We start from the raw sequence: 17,145 nt of genomic DNA, 5'->3' as shown, positions 1-17,145 counted from the left end.
ACTGCCATGTTAACTCACATCACCCCATGATAGTACATGAATACTGCCATGTTAACTCACATCACCCCATGATAGTACATGAATACTGACATGTTAACTCACATCACCCAATGTCAGTACAGGAATACTGCCATGTTAACTCACATCACCCCATGATAGTACATGAATACTGCCATGTTAACTCACAATACCCCATGTCAGAACAGTAATACTGCGATGTTAACTCACATCACCCCATGTCAGTACATGAATGCTGCCATGTTAACTCACATCACCCCATGATAGTCCATGAATACTGACATGTTAACTCACATCACCCCATGATAGTCCATGAATACTGCCATGTTAACTCCCATCACCCCATGATAGTACATGAATACTGACATGTTAACTCACATCACCCCATGATAGTACATGCATACTGCCATGTTAACTCACATCACCCCATGTCAGTACAGGAATACTGCCATGTTAACTCCCATCACCCCATGATAGTATATGAATACTGCCATGTTAACTCACATCATCCCACGTCAGTACATGAATGCTGCAATGTTAACTCACATCACCCCATGATAGTACATGAATACTGCCATGTTAACTCACTGACCTCAGCCTCATATTGATCACTTCATTCAACATATTTTGAAGGGGGTTGTGACATTCAGCACAGGTTTACTTATCAACGTCTATAAGCACAGTGAGTGCTAACCCGTAATAGTGATTGATAGACGTCGCCTGGCTCGTATAACGGTATCATTAAACAGAGGCGGCCAATAGTCGTGCATCAGAGGCCTGCCTTTTTGGCATAGGCTCTGTACCCCTGAAAGAAAGTTTCCGACGTCGACAAGAGATTTATGATAATAACCACGATACAACTTGATCACAGAACCTTTGATCTTTATTGTGTCATGAACTCACTGTTTTAACCGACGGCATTTCATTATATCAACCATCCAACGTCAAGATACGTTTCATTGGTTGAGCTGAATGTAAACTGTTTTCTTCGTTTCAGTGATGGTGTTGCTACCTTTTTAGGTCTCAAATGGACACATAGGAGAGGGGAACAATTTCATTGCCTTAAGGCGGGGATGTTTGCAAATCTCAATGAGCCTTGACGTTTACCTTGACTCGCATGGTAGAACAGAACTCAGCGCACCACAAACACCTGATGTCAAATGGAGATTTAAGTGCGGGGTCTTCTCGTTTCCATTTTGTCATGATTTTTCTTGTCGCAGAGTTAAGAATATGAATGTCGGTGAGGTGAGGTGAGGTGGGGTTTGATGTCACATTCAGATTATGACACCGACAAAGTAACGTGCATGCATGTATGTGTGGGTGCGCGTGTTTGTGTTTTGTTTATTGTTTAACGCCGCACTCAGCATTATCCCAGCTAAATGACGGCGGTCTGTATGTAGTCGAGTCTGGACCAGACAATCCAGTGATTGACATTATGAGCATCTATCCACGCGATTGGGATACACGGTGACAAGCATCAACCAGGTCTGCGAACCTGACCACCCAATCCCGTTAGTCGCCTCTTACAACATGCATAGACTCCTGATGCTCGGCCAAGATGTTTTTGTAGGCTGATAGCGGCCTGACCGTAAATAAAGTTCAGTTCAATTCAGTACCATTGGTTGCTGAAGACCTATTCTAACCCGGATCTTCACGGGTCCAAGATTATTGTTCTCTTGTGTGCGTGCTTGTGTGCGTGCGTGCGAGAGTTGCTGCTTGGACTAGTCGAGACTAATGCCTGTTTTATAGTGCTAGCCCACTCAGATACCATGCCGCAATTTAACATGGTTTGTTTGTTGTTTTACGCCGCACTCAGCAATATTCCAGCTATATGGCGGCGGTAACATGATTACCCCATCAAAACACAGAATACTACAAGGCGACCAGTCCTTGTTTTATCCCAATAATGCTGCCTGCCAGGCAGGGTTACAACAAGTACCATCTCTTCCCGTCTTAAACTAGGACGCGGCCGGGGATTCCTCTCCGGGCAGACGCAATATCTTCTAGAACCCAACCTTCCGCTCCCTGGGGAGACGCGGAAAAAACATCAAAGCGCAACTTTTGTAAAATATAAAGGATATAAATCAAATAATGTTATAATAAATCAACTCCGATGTCATAAAGCTAAAACGTTTCTCGCAACAATGCTATATACCATACAGTAGACTTACCATAGTTGCACATGAAGAAACGTCGTTACAATGTGCGCCAAGGTGACATGGTGGCATTAGTTCTGGGTCTAAGGGCTGGCTCTAACATTTTGAGCCTAACTATGATGAGCTGCGTTGATCGAGTTGATTATTTTCCACATAAACTTCCCCGAGGTCCACTCACTTCTGTCAACGATGCTGGAGTGCCTGGATCACTCCCCTGTAGCTGGCCTCCTTCTGGTGCTGAAAAAAGCCCTCCACTGCAGAAATGGCTTGCCAGCCAACAATGCTTGCCAGACAGTTCTTCCTTCAATTTTGTGAAAAAGTGGACTTCTAACGGTGCCAAATCCGGTGTGTACGAAGGATGGTCAATGACAACATGGCACAGCGGAAGAGGGAGGACCGCCAAAAGTTATCACAACATTAGTCAATAGAAATACATGTCTCATGTGGATACACTGTGCGTGCGTGCGTGCGTGCGTGCGTGCGTGCGTGCGTGCGTGCGTGTGTGTTAGTAGGGGGGCATGAATGAATATTTCATGTATTTGGGGGGCCATGGGAAAATGTTACATAAAATGCTCTGTGTGTGCGTGTGGGGGGGGGGGGGGGGGGGGGTGTGATGGTGGCGGCATAATATGATAGTTCTAGGGCTAATCAAACATAGACAAAGACGTTTGGAATTTTGTCAACATGTAATTCCTGGACGCCGTTTCACAAAGCGAACTCAGATGAAGACTGTCATAAGCCTATATTACACAGGGGCAGGACAATCAGTTCTTGCTACACGGGTAAGCGTCTACGCCAGGAAGGTAACTTTCTATCTAATATCTAAGTGATGGAAAATACAGTGTATAAGATACTGATTAAGTATTGAAGACAAAGAAATAGTCAGTTTGTTTAAGCCTTTATGTTTCCATTTCCCGCTCATGTGAACATTTTACGTGTGTTTCAAAGGTATTCTGTTATTCCAAGACTCCATGTATTACGTCGGCCAAGCAATACAAGCATTGTCATGATACCCATGTGTGTTTCTCTGTCTAGTTCTACCCAGGTGGAGCAGTTCATGGTGGAGTGGGAAAGGGTCACAACACGAAAAGCTACACAGTCTCACTTTACAACGCCAAAAGTAGAAATACCAGAAAACAGTCTCTTCAGTTGCAGACCACATTCAGTGAAGCCTCGTTAACATGTAGACGATTTACCTGTATATCGAGTAAACGGTTGTACGACACAAGCGGGCTGGCTGTAGTATGTGCTATAGTGAAGGTATGGAATGTAGTCTGGCCATACATTAAGGTAATTGAGTGTAACTGTTTTACTGTCAAAAGCGCTACCAGCTATTAATACACTTTATTGTTGTGAATGGGTGAGTGAGTTGGGTTTAACGCCGCTTTGAACAATATTTCAGTTATAATACGATGTGCCAGCTTAGTTTTGGGAGGATTACCCGAAGGGATGCAGATCTTAGACGTTTACCACTTCGATGAAACCCGCGAGCACGGGTATGGTGCTGACAAACCTAGAAACATAATCGGGGCGAACTGGGATTCGATCCCGCAATCGTAGGTTTCTAATGTTCCAAGGGACGCAACAATGTACAGCGAATTGCGGCGCCTTTAAGGACTGGCATAGAATGACAAGCATAAATTGTCAAAATTAACCCGAGTGCGACAATGCAACAAATAGTCGAAATGTCTCGTTGACGAGCTTTGGTTAATTTTGACACCTTTTGTTTGTTTTTGTAAGGACGAGAACGCGACAATATTTATGTGACAACATTGCATACACAGTTTCCTGACTCGTGTCAAAACGACGACACAAACTGCAGCAACGGCACAGAGCATCAAGTCAGGGTGTCTTTTACAACCACATTCACGCAGCCCATCAGAGAATTACGAAAGCCTAATGGTGCCACTTTGGTAGCATGATTTTATTATTTTAAAATCGAAATTGCTCGTTAATTCATTTTTTCCTCGTTATTTCGAGTTTATCCTCGTTGCTTCGAATATTTGTTTCGTTATTTCAAGTTAATTGAAAAAAAATCGAAGAAACGAGAAAATAATTGAAATAAGGAGAAAATAATCGAAGTCACGAGAAAAGTAATCGAAATTTCAAGTTTTAAAAAATAAAAATAATTGAAATATCGAGAAATTTCGATTTGAAACAAAATTATGGTATCAAAGTGGCATCAATAGGCTTTCGTAGAGAATAGAAAAGACAGAATCGTAGGTAGAACAATTTTTAGACATGTTTATTGAATGCCAGTTGCACATTACAGTACACTGTGAGGTATGTTTGTACTAGTCCGGACTGATGCCGATTTATAGTACTAGCCCATTGAGATACTAAGCCGCATTTTAACTGACTCCGATCCGACCAACCTTTGCTCTATCACTATATTGCCGAACGCCAGGCAGGGTAACAGCGAGTACCATATTTTAACGGATATTGGTACGACGCGGCCAGGATTCGAACCACTGACCGTCAGCTTTCCGGGCGGACGCTCCATCCACTAGACCAGGAAGACGGTCTGTGAGGGGGAACGTCCGCCTAACCCTTACACAGTGTGTGCATGTATGGAGACGTTGCATTCTCTTGCCCCTTCCACCTCCACACACAACACAGCCGCTGGGTTTACCGTGTCCCACAAAACTAATAAAACTGTCGTGTATAAACTTTGATGTCTGATAATGAATGACTGCCCAGGAATTCGAAGCAGTTTTTATTGGTCATCGTCCTTCCGCTCACCAGCAGACAGGCGTGTAAGTGTTAAGGCAAAGCTGGTGCGACCACTTACATACTGATGAAGGAGCGTTTTCAGTTGCATATGGTTTGTTTGATGTTTAAGATAATGCGAGACATCAACTGCAATGTGTTGGGGGACTGTCGGTCCAGACAAGCACATGTTTCCCCCTTATATCCGCTCTCTTATTCAAGTCCATCAGCATATCACTCCAAATGTGACAAAGTTGGATATAGTGAACTGTCGGCTATAAGAAACCAAAATATTACCCTTGGGTCTTCAGCAACCCATGCTTGTCATGAGAAGCGACTAACAGAATCGTTTCGCCGACTCTGTCATTCTATCCCATTTGCATGGATCGATGTTCATGAAGTCAATCACTGGATTGTCTGGGTCAGACTTGATTATTTACAGGCAGTCGTCAAAATGCATAATTTTAGATTATTGCTGAAAGCGTTAAACAACAAACAACGTTGTTCTAGGAATATTAAGACCATTTTGAAGGTCCTATTTTGATCCCTTAGATCACGAGGTATTAGATCACAGATATGTGTGAATCGGTTATCCAGCTCTTGTGCTGAATAGTAAACTATACTCGAGTTATAGCACTCATTGGGGGCGGTCGGGTAGCCCAGTGGTTAAAGCGTTCGCTCATCACGCCGAAGACCCGAGTGCGATTTCCGACATGGGTACAAAGTGTGAAGCCCATTTCTGGTGTCCACCGTCGGTATATTGCTCGAATATTGCTAAAAGCGGCGTAAAATCAAACTCACTCACTCACTATAGCACTCATTGTACTATCGTAGGGGCCTCCTTTCAACGGTATACACTCATTGTTGAATCTAAGTGACCTCCTTTCTGCGGTCTACACTTATTGTAATATCTAAGTGACTTCCTTCCAGCGATATACACTTATTGTTGTGTCGAAGTGACCTCCTTTCAGCGATATACACTTATTATTGTGTCTAAGTGACCTCCTTTCAGCGGTATACACTTATTGTTGTGTCTAAGTGACCTCCTTTCAGTGGTATACACTTATTGTTGTGTCTAAGTGACATCCTTTCAGCGATATACACTTATTGTTGTGTCTAAGTGACATCCTTTCAGCGATATACACTTATTGTTGTGTCGAAGTGACCTCCTTTCAGAGATATACACTTATTGTTGTGTCTAAGTGACCTCCTTTCAGCGACATACACTTATTGTTGTGTCTAAGTGACATCCTTTCAGCGATATACACTTATTATTGTGTCGAAGTGACCTCCTTTCAGCGATATACACTTATTGTTGTGTCTAAGTGACCTCCTTTCAGCGATATACACTTATTATTGTGTCTAAGTGACCTCCTTTCAGCGATATACACTTATTGTTGTGTCTAAGTGACCTCCTTTCACTGGTATCCACTTATTGTGGTATACACTTATAGCGGTGTATATGCATTGTTATATCTAAGTGACCTCCTTTCAGCGATAAACATATACTGTTTTTCCAAGTAACCTCCTTTCAGCAGTGTGCACTTATTGTTATATCTAAGTGACCTCCTTCCAGTGGTATACACTTATTGATATATCTAAATGAATGAATATAGGGTATTCATTTTAAACTGGGGTATGGTATCTAAGTGGGCTAGCACTATAAAATCGGCATTAGTCCGGACTAGTACAAGCAGCCACACATTCACGTGTATGTAAGTGCAATAATCTTGGACGCCCCGTTAAACCCCTTTTTACCTCACCTCACCCCCTTCAGTAGCATACACTTTTTGCTATATCTGTGGGACCTACTTTAAGCGGTAAACACTGATGGTTATTATAGTCTTAGGCAGAGGCATTGCCGAGACTGCTTAAAGGGAGATTTAATGAGCGCTTCCGTCTTTACCTTATTACGCACCTAGAACGTGTGTGTGTGTGTGTGTGTGTGTGTGTGTAATAAAAGTGTAACAAGTGAAAAATAATAAAATAAACGTGAAAAAAATATACATAGGCCCAACACACTCATAATTAATCATAATTGAGAATTTAAAAATAGATTCAGACAAATAGATTATTAGACGAGTGTGTTTTTCTACCATATATGTATATTTTATATTTTATAGCAATACTAACTGTATTGCATCGCCGAAGTAAAGTATAAACAAGTTATCTCCCTTGGTTCGCGTATACTTCAAGCGGTTATAAAGACGGATCTTATTTTTAGATATCATATCAAATATCGTTTCATGTACAATTAATTAAAGATTTGTTAGTACAGAAACTATAGATGGAAATATCGGACTATCAAAAACCCAGTGTATAATTATTTCACTTCTACTATATTTATCATAATATAATGCTATAATGCATTGGATAACAGAGGGTTGAAGTACCCGGATAGCCTGTCTTACAGACCCTGATACAAATATATATATATCAAATACAGCCCATGCAAGTCTATAATGTTTGGCAAGTCTAGATCACTGCAGTATCTGAAAATGAAGAGAGTCACTGAGCTCCTTTTTATTATATTTTGATCAAGATAACCGAACAACTGTTTTTTTTACCAGGACTTTCAGTTTTATTAGACATGTTGTTTTCTGATTACACATCAACACAAACGGTGTCACTTCTGTTGACCTAAATGGTTCATGCACATTTACACGAAAACGTCATATAACATGGCTAATACAAACGTGTACTGGGGAATATGCCTGAACGCAATGATGATAATCCAGGAATGTCCAAATACACAACCATGAGACACAACATCAACACGTTGAACGACTCGTGACCATAGCAGACGAATTTTGGAGTTATCTCCCCTGGATCCTACAGGTGTCGCTAAAAGTATCATGGCGTCGTAAATAAGAAGTAGGTGTTGTAGGAAGTGGACTTCTGATGTGACTCCAACTCCCAGAATCGACAGTAAGTATATTGACAATGTAACGAAGTCGGTTATATATTCCATGACGGAAGATATTCAAAGTCATCGCTGAAAAGGCGATTACCACCGTAACTTCTGTGTCACAAAAAAAATATACTCCAGCTTTGCGTGAACAAAGTCAACACTGGAAAGTGGAATTTGCAAGACACTTTCCAGTGACAGGTGTTTCTGTTGACGTTTGGATAATCGATGTTGATATACAAATTACGTTCGCTCTTCAGCTTATCAGTTCGGGGATGATACGGCCATGATACTGTCCGGATCCTTTCGGAAAACGAAAACGTAATTTGGAAGTTTTCCCATTTTTATGTTTTGGTTACCAACATGCTTTTAATGATCAGTGGATGCGTTTGGATGTTTCATGATTTTTGTCTCCCGTATCCCTTCTTTATATATTCCAGTCTGGGAAAACCTTCATTTCGAAATATAAAAGTCTCCGGTCTGAAACAGCTACCATGACTATATAGCATGAACAGCTGAAATGTAACTTTTTCAGGTTTTGTTTGGTTATATTGACAGTCTCAGTCTGACACTGTATTCTATTGAAACACATTGGTAACATCCTTAATGTCAAAATACCTTTCAGACTCAACATGAACCATGCAGGTCTTTCTTGCATTTTGCTCATTGTGTCTGGGACAGGTAACTTCTGTACTCGGGTTGGGTCCTGAGTAGGGCCTGGGTACCCACAGGACTGTCGGACCCATGGTTAGTCATTTGATATATTGTTAATGACAATAATGTCACTCTCCATGGTTACAATTCAAATCGCCAAGGTTTGCATTTCTTTCTGACTTATGCACTCATTACTAATCAGATGATTTGTATATGTTTGTACCCATGTTGTACCCAACTCTTGGGACCTACAGTGGGTATCCGTGTAGGGTCAGGTAATAGGGATCAGGTACCCCGGTAGTAAATTCGGACTTGTCCCAGCCCTTGTGTCTAGCCATATACAGTGATGGAATATTAAGCATGAACATGATGAAAGTCATAGCACTAATGTTTTAAGTTATGATTTGAGGGGTGTCAAGTCTTGAGGACCCCCTTGCACAGGGTTCACTTGAGAAATTTTCTGACATGGGCCCTTTATATTCCCTAGGTACACCCACACTTTCCCATACAGAATGTTAAAATGCCCCGTTGTATTTGAAAATGTGGACCTTTTTTCAAATTTAGGGGCTAATAGCACAAGGCCCTACCCTAGAATTATCCCCGCCCTTATACATGGTTGTTACAGAAAGACACACTTCTTTCAACTATCATGATGCAACTTAATGGCCAGGGTAATTACATGGCCACGGGATGACATAACTGTAGACCTGTAGGTCTTCAGTAACCCATGCTTGCCGTAAAAGGCGACTATGTTTGTCGTAAGAGGCGACTAATGGGATCAGGTGGTCAAGCTCGCTGACTTGGTTGATGCATGTCACGATATTAATCACTGGATTTTCGGGTCCAAACTTGATTATTTACAGACAGTCGTGACATAAAACATGATACAACCACTATTCATCATGATCATTGCAAACCTGGGTTTCACAGACTTGAATTATTAATGGGTACTTTAGCTTGCTGTACTGCCATGAACACTGACCAGTTTGGTGGAAGTGGTAACGTGAAAACATGTACAGTTAAATGGTCAAACTTATTTTCTGAAAATAAGCTATTTAAAAAATATATTCAGTATGGTGTAAGTTTTTCTTTTCACAACCATATTATAGAGACAGTCAATGCATTTGTATTAGGCAAGTGATGATTTCCTGAAGAACAAAGTGCTTGACCCTTTCTCCTGCCACTGTGTCAGAGGTTAGGACATCGGAGCTGCAGGAACTTGTAGGACACTCTGTAGTAGGATAATAGATGTGTCATGCATGTGAGGATGTGTTCTGAACAAGAGAGGACATGGGATGTAAAACTGTTAAATGCTTTGTATGTAAACATGGTAAATGATGTGCTTATCAGGAGATATTATTTTCCTCCTCCTGACACAATAATGAAAAATATTAATATGATAAATGCAAATAACCAAATGTCTATTTTTGTTACTGCTGGTCATAGATACCTTTTAGACACAAATGTTTAACTGATTGCTTTTCATAGGAATAACATAAATAGGGAAGAAAACTGTTACCCTTCCTACTGTCCTACATGGCTGTAGTCTATGAAGCACATTTCTGGTGTACCCTGCAGTGATATTGCTGGAATATTTCTGAAAGTGGCGTAAAACCATACTCAGTCACTCCATCATATGGGGGCATGGGTGACCCAGTCGTCTAAGGCGCCGCAATTCTCTGTGCAGAGTTACGTCCTTTGGACACGCCAGAAACCGCCAGATTGTTGGTTTGAATCCCATTTTGCCCTGATTATGTTTCTAGGTTTGTCAGCACAATACCCAAGCTTGTGGGTTTCACCGAAGTGGTAAACGTCTGAGACCTGCATCACTTCGGGCTTTCCTCCCACATTTAGCTGACACACCATGATATAACTTGAATAATGTCAAAAGTGGCGTTAAACACAACTCACTCACTCCATCATATTTGATAAAGTTAAATCTACATGATGTACTGGTTAGCTAGCTTTACATTTTAAACACAGTATGTTTATCTTCTAATTTTAACAATCAAACTCATAATTTAAGTATCTGATATGATAGATTTGGTATATTTGTCAAATAGAATTTATTTTGAGAAAATTATGTAATCATCATGATTATTAGTTGTTTAGCATGTTTAGTTGTTTCATACAGATCATTATCTTTAGGATATATATATATATATATATATATATATATATATATATATATATATATATATATATATTTAGGATATATATATATTACCACTTCGGTGAAACCCATGAGCTTGGGTATTGTGCTGACAAACCTAGAAACATATATATATGTATATGTATATGTATATGTATATGTATATGTATATGATATATATATGAAGTAAGGGAAACTGAATCAAATTTGTGCACCTTTCATAATTCAAATTCAACTTCCGAGTTCAGATTGAAGAGATATGGTGACTGTGATGACTTGTAAACATAGTAACATGACCTCTTTCTGTCAGCCTATACCTAGGATCGGGAATTAGGACACTGTATCATGTAACTCTATCTATCATATCCATGATATCTCATCTAGCAGCTCAAGTAGCTGGAATGTCTCTTGATGTAATTATCATTGTAATCTCATCATATGTATTCATATCACCAGATCTCCTATTTGTTACTGTCAATTTGATCAGTGGATACTCAAAGTGGCGTCTTGTTAGACCTGATCAGGGTTATCATGCACCACCTACTGCGCTCATGATTGTATAATTTACATGATTTTGAGGTAAGACTGTTTTGTTTAGACTCGAAATTATATCAGTTTTAAAAATATGATAGGTCCATTAATAATGTGCCAGATTCCATTCACCAAGTGAATGCCTATGGCGCAATGTTCTTTTACTCCAGACTTTGGTCAGTGTGCACTCAAATTTCATTTTGAGCTCCCTGGGGAGTATACAACCTAAGCTGCTGTATGAGGCACTAAAAGGTTGGCTTCTCATCCGGGATTAGTGCACTTTACCGGGCACAACCCTTAGGATCGTGAAGGGGTGTTTGATCAGAAAGGGGTACCTAACCCAAGATCTGTTGAGCGAGACCCACAGCTGGCAGCCTCAGCCAATCTGCACTCTATGAGCTGCAGAGTGTAAGCTACATTGTTGTCTCTCATCCTACTTGGTACCCATACACTGCTAGATGAAGAGAGGTATCTTACAAACAAGATTTCTTGCCTAAGGAGACACCTCATATAATATGTGTTTCAGTGTGGGGCAGGACCGAAGTCCTAGAAACTTTCAGAAGTAAAGCTCCCAAACACGGCCACCAATCCATCTCCTCTCCGTGGCCAACGTTGCTTATCTTCACCTGATGTGTACTGTGTAGCCTGTGTGACGTACAAAGGACCATGTTCTACCACTGGCAATGTGTGGCCTGGATGATTGTGTGTCATCATTCCAGTTGGCATGGGTCGTTGCTCATGTAGACAACCTCAGTGCCTGACCAAACTCGATTATTACCATGATATAGATGGAGTATGCAGTGTTAGAAATTGGCACTAGTCCTGTAGTCCTTACCAAATTGCCCAATAGTAAAGGTATCCTAAGGACTAGTAGAAATTGGCCCATTTTAAGGGTTTTGCTATATGTTATCATTATAAGGACTAGTGGGCAAAAACTGTTAGTTTCTAACCCTGGTATGTCTGTGGTATAAAACAACATATAGTCTTCAAAAGTAGCTGAAACGTTCATCCATGGTGTATTGTATCTGTTGTTCTTCTTCAGGAGGGGGCGGTGGGGTAGCCTTGTGGTTAAAGCGTTTGTTTGTGGGTGCACATGGGTACAATGCATGAAGCCCATTTCCGGTGTCCCCAGCTGTGATATTGCTGGAATATTGGTAAAAGGGGAGTAAAACTAAACTTACTCACTTAGACATTCTTGAGGAGGGACTAAGGAGATGGTGTACATCAAACAGTTGTGGGTGACAGATTCCATTCAGATACATCTTCCCGAGGCAAGAGAGTTAACTGACTTTAAAAGTCCAGTTTCCACCCTTGCTGAACTAGGCTGGAATTCCTGGGCTCGATCGTAGCGCCACCAGTGGCTATTACGAGTTATGTCCCCTCTATGCCTCTCCTATGAACCAATCAGATTCCACTTCACATATCACTTGCATTTGCTTCAAACAAAATGGCGGTGCCCAGTCAAGACGATCTGATCGATAATCAAGATATATTGTGATAAAACGGAACTTACATCGCGAAGTGTATCAAATCACGTGAGCACCTTGATTAATAACATGAAATGATTTGGAAAATATCTGTTGACACCAAGTTAGTGGTGCACATGCTTTGCAAATTCTGCAATCGACCGAAATCTGCATGACAGTTTACAAACCGGATTTTGATCTCATTGCACGATTTTGATTGGACTGTGCATAGACTCGTTAGTTCAGCCAAAATCTAACTCCATAATACAAGCCTAGTTCAACAAGGGTGGAAACTGGACTTTTATAGTCAGTTGCCTCGGGAAGATGATTCAATTATGACACTTATGTCAATGTTTTGTCATCACCCTGCTCTTGGGTTCTGCGTCTGGTTAAAAACATTTACTTACCTCCTCAGTTTGAATTTTCCTTCGGCTTTGCAATGACACACCATAATGTAACTGAAATACTCAGTTTCTGCATTTTCTTTGAGGCTAGAATTATTTGAAATATATTGTTTTCTGTATTCTGCTTAGCATTAAACAAGGGAAGTGGAAATAGTGAATTAGCATAAAAGCAGTACTTTTGTCATTAGGTTGGATGCAACCTTACATGCTGACCAAATATGTGTGCGTACAATATGTTGAACTGCAAGACAACAGGTAAATGAGACAAACAAATATGATATACAAGATAAATGGACATTAAGATAAATACCGTATTCAATGTAATAAGTGCCTTGCTCTAAAAAGTGCCCACGACGATATTTGCTGATATATTGGCTAGTGAACAATCCCAATTAGCACCCCTTCCGATTGATCAATGTACACAAGACTTATTTATTCGTGATTTTTTTGTGAAAATGTATTTATGATTTTTTTACTCTGTTGTTTTTTACCAAAATAATATTCTAATAAGAGCCCCCTATCTTTAATATCCCTGGGCGCTTATTATGTTGAATACGGTACCCATATTTCCACAAGAACACCATAAACTATTTTTGATATTATTTAAGACCTGTGAATCATTGCACTGATTTCTGCAATAGTAAGTATGTATAGCCATTGCACTCTTGGCATATATCCTCACAGATGACTATAGATGGCCACTGTCGTCAACAGGGCCTTGGTTTATAAGATGGACAAACTTTTTCAGGGATTTATCCAGGATTCCAAAAAAATGCTGTTGTCGAACATTTCTCTGCAAAAATGGTGTTCATAGGGTGAAGATATTTTTTTTCATTTTCAGTCAATTTTTCAAATATGAAATGTGAGTACTTTGACAAATCTGAGGCAATGCTACATATTTGAGTGATGATTTGGATTTGCAAGAAAGTGTAGATTTATTATCTTTTTCATGTTCATAACTTTGCTTGGGAATCATGTTCTTGGCAGAATAGTATGTGAATTGATTGGTCAGTGACAAAAAAAGACACCTTTTTGGTTGTGTTCTCTCTTCATAGCACAGCAAATGACAACACATTCAGGCATTTTTTAAAGGACAAAGAATAATCTTAAGTGTCTTTTTTTCTGTATTAGTTTTCCAGCCTATCCTGTGTTTTTATTTTATTTTTCTTCATCTGTGAAAGATGGCAAAAATAGGAATCAGTGCTGTCAATGTGTTTCTCAAGACTAGTTATTTTTGCATATTATGTGTTATCCAACTATTATCATGATAAAGTTCCCAACATACTTAGGCCTTTTTTCATTAGTTTAAAATTCAATGTTGGTGATGGATAAAATAAAATTAAACTTCCAGATTTGTATTGATATTATCACTGATTATTGAATGAAATAATACCTCTTGGGTCACACCATCATGCAGCAATGCAAAAAGATCATTGATTGTTGGTTGTTTTTTTGGTTGGAATAAAGATTTTTATTATTTTATACGTATTATTCACCATTTCTTACGTAAAGTGGTGATAACATGTCTTTGTTTATTCATTTCACCTAATTGTAAATTTCAAAAGAACTATTGTCAAAAGTTATTGGATTATATTATTAATGTCGGGTTGTTGTTGGCCATCCTTGTAAACCAACTGAAAAAATATAAGGCTTTATTTGAAAATGTTACTTAAGCATGTAAAATATGAAATGATGAAGGAAAGAAATTTACCTAACCATGCTGAATTAATATTAACTTATTCATTTTCATATGGTAACAAAATTCACATATTTCTGATAAAGGTTATTTCTTTAAAAATTTAGATCTTATTTTATGTTGTATATCGATGATAGACAATTATTGGAATGTAATAAAAGATCTCACATGGCTATATTACATTTGATGCTGTTTCAACATTTTGAACAAAACTTTGTAGCATGTATAGTTAGAGGAAAAATTATAATTTTGAAAAAAAGTAACACTTTAACATTATAAGTATTTGAAAACATCTGACTACATGTATCATGCAATCATTACATAGTTTGACTGGGATTTCCATGGTAGATTCACCATTTTTGACATCAAGTTAAATTTTCCATTCCTGCATTTTCTCAAGTACAACATGTACAAAGGATAATTTGATTTTCCTAAGAGATTAGCACTGTGGAGATAGCTGATACAAATGTAAACGTGCAACCTGTTTGGTGCAGACCTGCGCTGCGGAAAGAGCGAACCGGTGACTATTTGCACACACAACACCCACGCCAGGCCAGGGGTGTCCCTATGTTTGGAATCTCGTAACATTGTGGCAACACGTTGGTGGCCCACAAACACTGTCTGTGTAAAATCCCAACGTCTTATTGTCGTACGATTTTCAACCTTGATATCTGCATAACACAAACATAATATCAAGTTTAATCAGAGTCTGGTTTTCAAACTTGTTCATGGTTGACATATTTGCGTGTTCTTTTTAGAGGGACAGTTTTAAAAAATGTCACATAGAAAAGTTAGGGAGTTGGGGGTGAGAATTCCTGAGGTTCTCTGACAGTCAGCTTAATTATGTAGAGGTGCTAATCTGGTAATGCTGAAAAGAATGAGGTATTGTTCCAATTCATAATTTCATCATGACAAATTCATTTTAAAGTTGGGATTGCCAAATACCTGACAATTTTCAGTTGGCAGTGTTAAATATGGCTGAATGGATGAAACTGTTTATGTTTTCACTACTAATTTTCACTAGTAATTAGTATTTGATGTCACATTTATAATGGCAAACATTTAAGGTATGAATTGATGGTTTTTACTTATGTGCGACTGTGACTGATACTTGTATCGAGAATTAAAAATTCCGATCCACTGATGTATTGTCCGACCACTAGTAATGATACGGTGGGCTGGCGATACGATACATATCCAGATACTATCATGACTATGAGTGCGATGCGAATAGTGTCCCGATACATACTTTTATTTTGTTGATATTCCTTCTTTTTCCTGGAGAATCACAACCCTAAATCATCTGTTTTTATATTTCTGATATCAAATATGGGATGTTTTAGGGCAGAAACATATAGGCTAGAGGGCTCTGCGACTGTCATTTATAGCCAACCAGGAATTACTAGATAATCTGTGTGAGCTGGATGGTGAACAGTTTCTGTTATTATTTACTTGTTTTTACTGCAGTTGCAATAAACATGTAATTTCATGAATCGTATGTATTGCAATAAAGAATTTCTATTAGCATATGATTAGGGCTGGGACGAGTTCAAATTTACAACCCAGGTACCCGACACTACCCAGGTACCCGCTGTTGGTGTCAGATAGGTACAAAATGTCCGATTGGGCATAGTTGACAGTAGCCCTGGCAGAATGTATTTAGATACATACATGTATAAAACGATGTTAGGGAATTTTTGTCATGAAACAATATATCACGAGACTAACCACCCGACCTGAGTACCCGAGTTACCCGTAACAGCCCTTATTTCTAATCAATGTATTGCATCATGGGCCTTGGGTCAAGATACAACACTGTAACGCTATATCGTTACAGCAATGGGTTGCAGTGTGTATCGTGTACATCATTATCATTGAGTAATGTTTTGTTACAAATTGAAATTACACATGCTAATCATCATGATCATGCTAACTGCAGTAAAATATTTCTTATTAATAAGATATATCCTATTTGAAGACAATCTATAATTATGGTGTAATCAGTCCTTTGGTTAGCATGGTTTGGAGACAGAAAGTTGGGTGTTTTCATCATGTTAATTTTTGTGAGTGTTTTTGAGTGTATGTCATGATACCAAAAGTTTCATTTGGAACTGTGACAGTTTTGTGACTATGGTAACATTAGGGTTTGAATGGGACCTAGGGATATATGAAAGGCAGATAAGGGGCACTGGTGGCCCAGTTGTCTGAGACGCCGCGATTTGCTGTGCAGAGTTGCCTCCCTTGGGCACGCATGAAACCTACAATTGTAGGTCCGAATTCCGGTTCGCCCCGATTATGTTTCTAGGTTTGTCAGTACCATACCCATGCTCGTGGGTTTCACCGAAGTGGTAAACATCTGAGACCTGCATCACTTGGGGATTTCCTCCTACATTATGCTGACACGCTGCAATATAACTGGAATACTGTTAAAAGTGGCATTAAACCAAACCC

The 17,145-nt window shown here is 39.4% G+C and overlaps 1 protein-coding gene across 3 annotated transcripts in view; it reads left to right on the top strand.

Moving 5' to 3' along the window:
- Nucleotides 1-7,725: 7,725 nt before the first annotated feature.
- The window catches only part of LOC139462541 (dynamin-binding protein-like), a 52,619-nt gene continuing 43,199 nt past the window's right edge, over nucleotides 7,726-17,145 (top strand). For all 3 annotated transcript variants that reach the window (XR_011653035.1, XM_071244347.1, XM_071244346.1), the window contains exon 1: nucleotides 7,726-7,811. The gene's annotated coding sequence lies outside the window, so the exon portion shown is untranslated. The remainder of the gene's footprint in view (nucleotides 7,812-17,145) is intronic.

The sequence above is a fragment of the Haliotis cracherodii genome, unplaced genomic scaffold (genome assembly GCF_022045235.1).
Source record: "Haliotis cracherodii isolate W230 unplaced genomic scaffold, xgHalCrac1.p SCAF_15, whole genome shotgun sequence".
Classification (NCBI taxonomy): domain Eukaryota; kingdom Metazoa; phylum Mollusca; class Gastropoda; order Lepetellida; family Haliotidae; genus Haliotis; species Haliotis cracherodii.
This window is presented reverse-complemented; position numbering and strand designations above follow the sequence as displayed.